The sequence below is a fragment of the Bos indicus x Bos taurus genome, chromosome 16, assembly GCF_003369695.1.
Source record: "Bos indicus x Bos taurus breed Angus x Brahman F1 hybrid chromosome 16, Bos_hybrid_MaternalHap_v2.0, whole genome shotgun sequence".
Lineage (NCBI taxonomy): Eukaryota > Metazoa > Chordata > Mammalia > Artiodactyla > Bovidae > Bos > Bos indicus x Bos taurus.
The window spans coordinates 53,815,369-53,825,167 of NC_040091.1; the positions used below are offsets into that span (position 1 = coordinate 53,815,369).

At 43.8% G+C, this 9,799-nt stretch overlaps 1 pseudogene; it reads right to left on the reverse strand.

Moving 5' to 3' along the window:
* Window positions 1–943: 943 nt before the first annotated feature.
* Window positions 944–9,414, reverse strand: LOC113906233 (annotated as a pseudogene).
* Window positions 9,415–9,799: the final 385 nt, after the last annotated feature.

Sequence of the window (9,799 nt, forward strand, 5' to 3'; positions counted from 1 at the left end):
TTTAGAATTTGGCTTCTCCATCTGACTCCCATCTGGACTTGATGGTTTATTACAACCAGATTATAATTAGTTATGCTAACCATTGTGTTAATTTATTCTCTCTTGCCGTTTTCAACTTATTTCTACCTTGTGCTTCTGCTGTACTCAGACTTTATTAATATTATTAGTAGTATTACTTATATCTTGTCTATTTTATAAGGCTGTCATCTGTCACATTACTCAATCGTTAACCAGGCCTCCAACAAAGTAATGATGACTGTGTGCTCAGTTGCTTTATTTGTGCCCAACTCTTTGAGACTCTATGGACCATAGCTCACCAGACTCCTCTGTTCATGGGATTCTCCAGCCATGAATACTGGAGTGAGTTGACATGCTTTCCTCCAGGGGATCTTCCCTACCCAGGGATCGAATCCAGGTCCCTGAATTGCAGATTCTTTTATCACTGAGCCACCAGGGAAGCCCTGCGTGTGTGTTAGTCACTTAGTCATGTCCAGCTCTTTGTGATCCCATAGACAGCAGCCCACCAGGCTCCCCCGTCCCTGGGATTCTCCAGGCAAGAACACTGGAGTGGGTTGCCATTTCCTTCTCCAATGCATGAAAGTGAAAAGTGAAAGTGAAGTCGCTCAGTCGTGTCCAACCCTCACAACCCCATGGACTACAGCCTTCCAGGCTCCTCCATCCATGGGATTTTCCAGGCAAGAGTACTGGAGTGGGGTGCCATTGGTTTTCACTGAGGATCCCTTTATTTCTGACCATTTCTTAACAACCTTAACAACATTTCAGTCAACTCAGGTATGACTCTAACAAGAGTATCTCAAGCCCTTTTCCCTCAAAGAAATTTAGGTTCACATTTCCAACTGTATAGGATACATGGCCCCCAAAGTCATATCAAGTCCCCAAGCCAACATTTCTGCCTGCAATCCTGCACCTTTACTGGATCACCTTAACTTTTCCCACTTGAAGTAAACAGATGTGAAAAACCATTGATCTCTGCTCCTATACAATGCCACTGTAGCCTCATTTTAGTTTCCAAGGAAGCTTTTGATAGAGGCATCAAATAGGCAGAACTATTGCAGTGGTCGGTAATAGGCTCCATGTGATAGAGCATGTCATCACTGCAGTGAAGAAAGGGGCTGGAGCTAAGCCAGATGGTCCTGGGCTGTCCTAAGACTTTCAGAATCGCCTTCAACCCAGCCTGAAGCTGAGCAAATCTCCCTTGGAGTAAAACTCCTTGAGACCTATAACTCTCCCGAGGGGCAGAATAAAATTCTTTACTTAAATTGGGCAGCCCAGCAGTATGGAGAAGCAGCTTCTCCGTGGCAGCCATGGATAGGATGTTCCCTCACAGACTGAGGACCAGAGCTGGAAGCAGAGGCTCAGGGCAGGCAGGATGGCCTCAAGTTGGGAGTCCAAGATCTCACAGTCATCTAAGCCCAGTTCCAGGACAGTGGCTGCTACTTTCTCCAGCCGAATTTGAAGGATCACAGGCCTAGAGTTGGTCACAATGACCCCACTCAAAACACTCTCCGACATACATCACAGCAGGATCCTCTATGACCCACCTCCCAGAATATTGGAAATAAAAGCAAAAATAAACAAATGGGACCTAATTAACCTTAAAAGCTTCTGCACATCAAAGGAAACTATTAGCAAGGTGAAAAGACAGCCTTCAGAATGGGAGAAAATAATAGCAAATGAAGCAACCGACAAACAACTAATCTCAAAAATATACAAGCAACTCCTACAGCTCAACTCCAGAAAAATAAACGACCCAATCAAAAAATGGGCCAAAGAACTAAATAGACATTTCTCCAAAAAAGACATACAGATGGCTAACAAACACATGAAAAGATGCTCAACATCACTCATTATCAGAGAAATGCAAATCAAAACCACTATGAGGTACCATTTCACACCAGTCAGAATGGCTGCGATCCAAAAGTCTACAAATAATAAATGCTGGAGAGGGTGTGGAGAAAAGGGAACCCTTTTACACTGTTGGTGGGAATGCAAACTAGTACAGCCACTATGGAGAACAGTGTGGAGATTCCTTAAAAAACTGGAAATAGAATTGCCTTATGATCCAGCAACCCCACTGCTGGGCATACACACTGAGGAAACCAGAAGGGAAAGAGACACGTGTACCCCAATGTTCATCGCAGCACTGTTTATAATAGCCAAGACATGGAAGCAACCTAGATGTCCATCAGCAGATGAATGGATAAGAAAGCTGTGGTACATATATACAATGGAGTATTACTCAGCCATTAAAAAGAATACATTTGAATCAGTTCTGATGAGGTGGATGAAACTGGAGCCTATTATACAGAGTGAAGTAAGCCAGAAGGAAAAACATAAATACAGTATACTAACGCATATATATGGAATTTAGAAAGATGGTAACAATAACCCGGTGTACGAGACAGCAAAAGAGACACTGATGTATAGAACAGTCTTATGGACTCTGTGGGAGAGGGAGAGGGTGGGAAGAATTGGGAGAATGGCAATGAAACATGTAAAATATCATGTAGGAAACGAGTTGCCAGTCCAGGTTCGATGCATGATGCTGGATGCTTGGGGCTGGTGCACTGGGACGGCCCAGAGGGATGGTATGGGGAGGGAGGAGGGAGGAGGGTTCGGGATGGGGAACACATGTATACCTGTGGCGGATTCATTTTGATATTTGGCAAAACTAATACAATTATGTAAAGTTTAAAAATAAAATAAATTAGAGGGAAAAAAAAAAATAAAGATAAGAAAAAAAAAAAAATGACCCCACTCAGATCCAGGCCCTTTAGCTGACTGATGCTCGGACACTGGGACAGATGGATCAAGTCTGATTCCGTGAGCAGGCAGTGCATTATTGTGAGGTTTTCCAAGCTGGTCTTCAGGCACCTGAGGAGAAATCTAGAAATTAGGTCTGAGAAATCGGGGAGTCAAGTGACCTCCAGGTGGGAGACAAATGATTTGACTAAAGTCAAGGTCTTTCTAACCACCTTCAAGTCAGCACCCAGGATGTCGTCTCATTTTAGCCTGAGTCCCTTCACTTTCACTGTATGACCAGGTCAAATTCCCAGAATCTGGAAAATTCTTTTCCTCATCTCTCAAGCAGAGTACAACATATTCCACTTCTTTAAGAGGATGAATCAAGATAATGGATTTTCTATAACAAGCTCATAGAAGAGCCTGACACCTTGTCTCAATAAAGAGTAGACATCACTGAATTGTTTTATTGGGGGGGAAGAAAAAATTCTCTCAAACCAGGCTTTTCTTCAATCATTTCTTGGTCCGAAGGCTTCCTTATCTCTTGGTCAGATAAGGCACCTCAGTGACATGAATAGAGAACCAACCTAGGCAAAACCCACAACATTAGCTAAGGTTGACAGTTAGCAGGGGCTCACTTACATCCCTGCATCATCTGTAAATCACCTACAGATTTTTACTATCCTTTTGGCTCCCATTATTTCCAGAATCTTTATTAAGACATATGGAGCAGAAAACAATCTTTTGAAGGCAGGCGATATGAGACAGGCTCATTGTGGTCCCGAAGCTAGTGAGCATAGAGCTTCTCTTTAAAAACATTAAAGTCTAATGTGGTCTCTCCGTCTTTCACTTTCCTATGTTCTTAAATCATCTGAACACAGATATCCCTTCCTAAGGCAGAAATGACAAACCCTCCATCAGCAGATATGAACTCCCCAATCTGTAGCGCCTTAGTAGTGTGTCCCTTTCCAGAGTCTGGATCCAAGTTTGGCCTCCTACCTTGATTTCTGTGGTCGTGTGATACCACACTTCAGGATAGAGCTGCAGAGGACAACATGCAAATAACATGCTAGCGTGGTGTTCACTGTTACTTGGTCAGTGGTGCCAGTCTCACCTTAGCATCTGGTCCAGATGGCCACTGAGGAAGGAGGGACATTCCATAGAGAGATCCTGGAGGTGGTGCAGCTTGAGGAACCGAGAGGTAAATTGGACAACCTTCTGCTCCTGCTCCTCAAAGGCAGACACAAGAATGGGGGAGAGGATGAGTCTCTGTACGCTCTGCATCTGACCCAGGAGAGGAGCAAACAGGGTCAGGGTGGACAGCTGCCAGATGCAATTCACTTGCACCTCCTGGAGACTGCTGCTGCTGCTGCTGCTAAGTCACTTCAGTCATGTCCGACTCTCATCAAATGCAGAAACTTCATAAGGCTTTTGATGGGGATTGAATCAATAGTCAGCTTCTTACAGCACAGGTATATCAAATCTTTTCTATCTGCCATCCACAAGATGAGGCAGGTGAGGAATTCACCCATGGTCCTTTCCTTGAGACAAAGTTCTATGAACACCTCCAAGGGAGCCAAGGGTATTCCTTTCCTTAAACTGTCCTCAGACATTGGTGCCATCAGTGAGCTTGAGGACCCATGGTCCATGTCTCCAGATCACATGCTCCAGCAGTTCTGGCCAGTATTCCTTAAATCCAGCACCTGCAGTTTGCACCTCCTAATGGGAAACAGTAGATTGAGTGGGATGGTTTAAGATACATATTGAATGAAACCACAGTCTCCAAATTGAGGCAATACTCGGACTTCCTACTTGTGCTTGTACTTCACCATTCTAACATCAGCAGCTGCCTTGTCCTCTTCCCTCTCTGCCCCACCTTCCTCTGTCTCCTTTTCCCCTTCCATCCTCCACTTTAGATAGCTTTTCAATTTCCACTATCTTTAGCATCCCTGGGAGGAAATGGGGGTATATTCTCCTAGGCTCTCCTGCATCTTAGGCACTCCTACACTTCCTGAAAGCATTTCCCAAAGTGAGCTCAACTATGGCCAAGTCTCTGTGTTTCTTCGTTGGCATCATCAGAAGCCTTTGGTTCATTCCTTGGCCATCCACTCTCCCTGACACCAGCAGTCTCTTCAGAGAAGTCTTTAAACTTGCCAATGTACCTGGATCAGACTCACCTTAGGTGAACCTTGTGGGTAAGCAAGGCATTAAGTCCATCCAGGATTGCTTCTAAAGTTCCCTTGTGAGGCATGTGCATCAGGCCCCCCAGAGGCAGATGGACAAAGGGCAAGGCTCGCACCATGGCCTTCAGAGTCTCTGGGTGTCTCCCATAGAAGGCCTTCTTAAACTTGGCAGGAAGAGCTCAGTGGACAGAAACTCCAGAGCAGCGATAGCCGAGGCTTCATCCTTCAGCAGGCTCCCTGCTGCTAGTTACAGGAGTCTAAGTGGGGTCTGGACACTCATTCTGACTCTCCTTCAAAAGGAAATCTGTGAAAACTGTCAGGGAACAAGGTATACTTCTCAGGCCAAGCAGGAACACACATTAGTCTGTTTCCCAGCCTTCAGAGGAACAAACTCAGGGCCAAAGTCACTGCTCTGACAGGGGTGGAAGAGCCTCAAGTTTTCCCAGTTCCACTCTAAGCTCAGTGGACACAATGCCGTAACCCTGCCTCTCCTGGCATCAGAACAAGTATCCCACAAGTACCGAGGAGGGAGAAAGGTAACCACTGTTCATCTCCTTCCACTGTTTTGTGAGTTATGTCCCACTGAGAAGTGGGTACAAAGGAACCTGAAACCTGATCCCCATCTTTTTGCAGGTAAAACTTTCAGTCCATCACTTAGGGCCATAACTCTGGGAAGGGAGCTATCATGTGGACCAATGCAGCCTCTTTCCTCAGTTTCCAGTTAATCTGGCCCGTAAAGATTAATAAGATAGCTCTAAAATGAATGCCATTTGTGCACCAAGTATTTTTTAAAATGTATTAGATGTCAAGAAATAAATTTCAAACAGATAGGTTGTTTTCCTTAAAAAGAATATCTGCTTGGTTAAGATATTTTAAATGATATAAACCAAAGTCCAAATCAATATTCTGGGGATTACAGCAACAGTAAACTGAAAGGCAAAACCAAAGCCTTAAATCTGTTCATCTGAAAAGAAAGAAAAAGAAAAACTCAAAAAAAGAAAAAGAAAAACTCTCCCTTCCATCCAGAGTTGCCTGTCACCATTTGAGACCTGCAGACCGTGGATAAAACGAGAGTGTCCTTTTATGAGGCTGATAACTTACCAGCTGTGCTATGGTTGGTGGGGTGCTCAGATCTTAGATCTGGTAGAGAACCCAGGAGTCACTCCAGAGGGAGAAATCTCTGCATCTCTTCTTCAATGCCTGAGGTTTTTATAGGCCTTTCTAATCACATTGTCCCCCTTTCCAACTGTTTACACCTAATCAGAGACAAATGCATCATTAGATTCCAGAGTGTCCATAATGTTAATCCTGATTAGATCTTAGCCTATATCCAGGTGAAGTGATTGAATCAGATATTCATTCAGGAAAGAGTATGGAGAAGGGATGGATTCAAAGAATAATTCATTGATTCACTCCACAAATCTTGATTGAGTTTCACTAACAGGAATAGTTGCAGCCTTGAGTGTAAGAGACAAAGAAGGGTTTAAACAGTTTCTGAGATTATAAATAAAAACCAAAATGAAAATTATCATTATTGAGGGATTTTTGGCCATATCAAAATTATGAAACTGTTCCAGAATTGAAATAGTTTCCAGACAGTTGTGTCATTCCCCAAAGAAGCATCACAAAGTTGTCCCCATATCAGAATGTCAATTAGGTGTTATGTAGGTAACATAGTAGATTGTGAGCTAATTCAGGAAGCAAAGGAAATGAAATTGGGGTTGTGGTTAGTCCTCCAGAGTTAAGTCAGGCTTCTTTAAAGCAGGTCAGGTCAAAATCACAATGAGAAGTAAGGGTGAGGGCTGGACATTGTGGAGCAGGGCATTCCTAAAGGTGTATTGAATCTTTTCTATCTGCCATCCACTGGCAGAATGACTCAAGTGTGAAGTGTGGCATCACATGACCACAGAAATCAATGTAGGAGGTCAAACTTGGATCTGGACCTTGGAATGACTCAAGATAGTGTATAAAATTGGGTTTATTTTTCTTACTACATTTTTACCAAAAACCCATGTTTTGCAAAACTAAAACAAAAAAGTAATGTGAATTGTATCATTTTAAAAATGTAACACCTTTTATTGTTGTTGTCCAGTCACTCCATCCTTTCTCACTCTTCATGACCCCACGGACTGTGGCACGCCAGGGCTCCCTGTTCCTCACAATCTCCTGGAGTTTGCTCAAGTTCATGTCCATGTAACATCTTTGTTGGGATATAATTTACTACTATGCAGTTCATCTTTTTCCTAATTTAATTTTTATTTCATATTGAGTTATATTTGATTTACAACAGTGTTCATTTCAGATGTATAGGTAATTGATTCAGTTATCCATATACACATATCCATTCTTCATCCCATACAGGTTGAATCTTTTCCTATAAAGGAATATTATAGAATATTGAGCAGAGCTCCTCCTCTACACAGGACTCTGGCCTGACTTCCAGGTGCAAGAAACCCAGGAGGACTTGAAGGAAACCTACTGTGAACTCAACGGAAGGGAAGGGGACAGGAGATCAACCCTCCCAAAATGTACCCCCAATTGCCAAATGCCTCTGGTCTCCTTGTGGATTTTGGACCCAGGTGGGTTCTGGGTCCTCTCCTACACGAGGCCAAGTACAACTGTCCTGCAACTGAGACTTCTCAAGAGCAGGGACACAGGACTGTGTGAGCACACCTGAGGCAGCGGGGCCCTGACTCTGCACCTGATAGACGGATAGGGCTCACCTGCACTGCAGGCCCTGGGATGGTCCTGGTCTCAGCCCCTCCGTCTCTCCCTCCCAGAGATCCAGAGTCCTGTAGGTGTGGTTCTGCCCTTGATTTCTGTTGATCCCATTGGAAGTTGCCCCAGCATTGCAGTCAGGCCCCAGGTTCTAGAAGAGGATACACTGGTGGGCTGGAGAGAAGGCTCTGAGCTGGCTCATGCTGGGAGAGGGGGCTGGATGCACAGAAAGAAACATTCTAAATGTTTTTGTGTGGGTGTAGATTCCAATTCATTCAGGGAGAACAAAGAAGTAAGATTGCTGCATAGTATGATAACAGCATGTATTACATTTTTATTCCTTGACAATCTCACCTGTTGGCAGAGATTGGCCCATAGGGCAGGAACTGTCTCTCTGCCACCCTGTGGTCCCACAACCGAACATGGACCCTGGTGCCATAGTAAGCGCTTTTAACTGCATAGTGAATGGAAATCATTACCATCAGTTTATAACCAAATGTTACCTTTTCCTGAAATGTAAATTTGGGAAAAATCAATTTTAAATGGCTATCAATAATTTAAAAATTTGGATATGAAAAAAAAAATAGCATTTGTGATGAATATATTTGTATATGAAAGAAAACCTGATATGTTTTCCAGGTTTTGCTGGTTTTGCCCAAGTAAGACAGGCCAACACTCAGGGTAAAATATCCCAATAATACATTTAGAACAAGCACCTTCCCTGAAACTCCTCCTCATCCCAGGTTCCCCTCCAGAAAATTGGGGGGGACAGTGTAGCTTACCTTCTAGACCTCTCTGTGACTTTCTACACATTTATATTAGCATATAGAAATGTCTGCTTTCATCTTTCTTGTAGAAACTGCCATTGTGGTTTTGGTAATCTTGTTTATTTTCACTTGAGGATAGGTCTTAAAGATCTATCCTCATTGATGTCAGCTGGCATCTAGTATTCAATAAAATGAATGTCTCACAGTTTAACCCTTTGCTTATGCATGTACATTTGATTGTGACTTCTTCTTTTTTTTGTTTGTTTTTTTGCTGTTAACACCCACAGACTCCCCAGGTAGTACTAGTGGTAAAGAATCCACCTGCCAATGCTGGAGACACAAGAGACTGGAGTTTGATCCCTGAGTCCAGAAGATGCCCTTGGAGAAGGCAATGGCAACCCACTCCAGTGTTCTTGCCTGGAGAATTTCTTGGACAGAGGAGCCTGGCAGGCTACATCCATGGGGTCATACAGTCCATGGGGTCATAAAGTCCATGGGGATAGTACTTTCACTTTCACTTTAAAGAGGAAACACTTGTCAACTAACTTTTTCATCAATAGGGGAACCCCTTTTATTTGTAATGAACTTTCTTCCAAGATTAGCAGTTTTCAAAATTTTGAGCTCCCCTGCCACCTTGGTTTCTCAGATCTAATTGTGTATTTTCTCCCCAGGTGCCTGAAGACCCCACTGGTAAACCTCACAGTAACTAACTGCTGGCTTACAGAATCAGATTTGATCCATCTGTCCCCGTGTCTGGACATCTGTCATCTCTAAGGCCTGAATCTAAGTGGTGTCACCATGACTGAAATTAGTTCTGGGCTCCTCCAAGCTCTACTGAAGAAACTTGCAGCCACCCTCCAGAAACTGCACTCAGAGCAGTGTGGGATCATGGACTTTTAATTCGATGCCACCCTGCCTGCCCTGAGCAACTGCTTCCAGCCTAAGGCCTTTACCTTCTGTGGGGACCTCCACTCCATGGCCATCTTGGAGAAACTGCTGAGTCACACTGCTGGGCTGCTCAGTTAAAAGGAAGAGTTTTATCCTGCCCCTTGGGAAACCTATAGCTTTCATGGAGCCCTTCATTGGGCAGACTTGCCCAGCTTCAGGCTGAGCAGATTGAGACTGTGAGGGGCTTTGGAGGTCCGAGGGCCATCTGACTTAACTCCAGTCCATGTCCTTGCTGGGGCAATAATATATTCTATCATGAAGAGCCCTTTCTATGCCACTGCAATTCTCCTGCCTAATTGGGTACATCTATCAAAAGCATTTTCCTGGGCAGTTGAAAACTGAAATCTAGGACACAGGTGTATGGTGAAGGGAACAGAGACCCATGTTTCCAGATGTCAGCTCAATTTGAATGTGAAAAAG